Source organism: Fukomys damarensis, unplaced genomic scaffold (assembly GCF_012274545.1).
Source record: "Fukomys damarensis isolate Sample0158 unplaced genomic scaffold, DMR_v1.0_HiC HiC_scaffold_17, whole genome shotgun sequence".
In the NCBI taxonomy this organism is placed as follows: Eukaryota; Metazoa; Chordata; class Mammalia; order Rodentia; family Bathyergidae; genus Fukomys; species Fukomys damarensis.
The window spans coordinates 57,055,494-57,056,075 of record NW_022900929.1 but is presented as its reverse complement, the minus strand read 5'-3'; the positions used below and the strand labels follow the sequence as shown (position 1 = coordinate 57,056,075).

Genomic DNA, 582 nt, shown 5'->3' with positions numbered 1-582 from the left:
TCCCTCTCCGAAGGCCAGGAAGGATCTGGGTAGTCACATGGCTTTTGGGCATCTTCTCCCTCCTTGATCTAGATCAACTTTTTCTTTTTTTGTTAACATTCAACAAATGATAATGGCTCAGGGTCATTATGTGCCCAGCACTGTCCTAGGCACGGGCACACAGACTTGGTCTCTGGGTTGTTAAAACCCTTTATGTCTTCTTTTCCCACCTCCCTTTCAGCCTCACTGTCCGTCTATTCCTTTCCCTTCTTCTCACACTTTTCTATTTTTACATATTAGAGACACATTTAAAAAAGATGTTCTCACGTCCGTGTCTCATCTTCTGTCTCATCCTCTTACAGCCGTTTGAGTTCTCCCACACCTGACTCTGTGGGCGGCCATTCATAAAAAATGACAACAGCAGCCAGGCCAACTCTTTAAACCTGCAAGAGGCTGAGGAGGAAAAGGAAAAGAAGTTGAGCCAATTCTCAAAGCAATACACAAGCAGAAACCTTTCCTCTTATATAGATAAAATACAGATGTGACTCAGAATGCCCTTAAAGAGATTTGTAATTATGACTTTAGGAGAGAATGGGGAGAGAG

General features: G+C 43.1%; 1 pseudogene; it reads left to right on the top strand.

Annotated features, from left to right (window-relative positions):
- Positions 1 to 311: 311 nt before the first annotated feature.
- Positions 312 to 582, top strand: part of LOC104868726 — a 3,387-nt pseudogene continuing 3,116 nt past the window's right edge.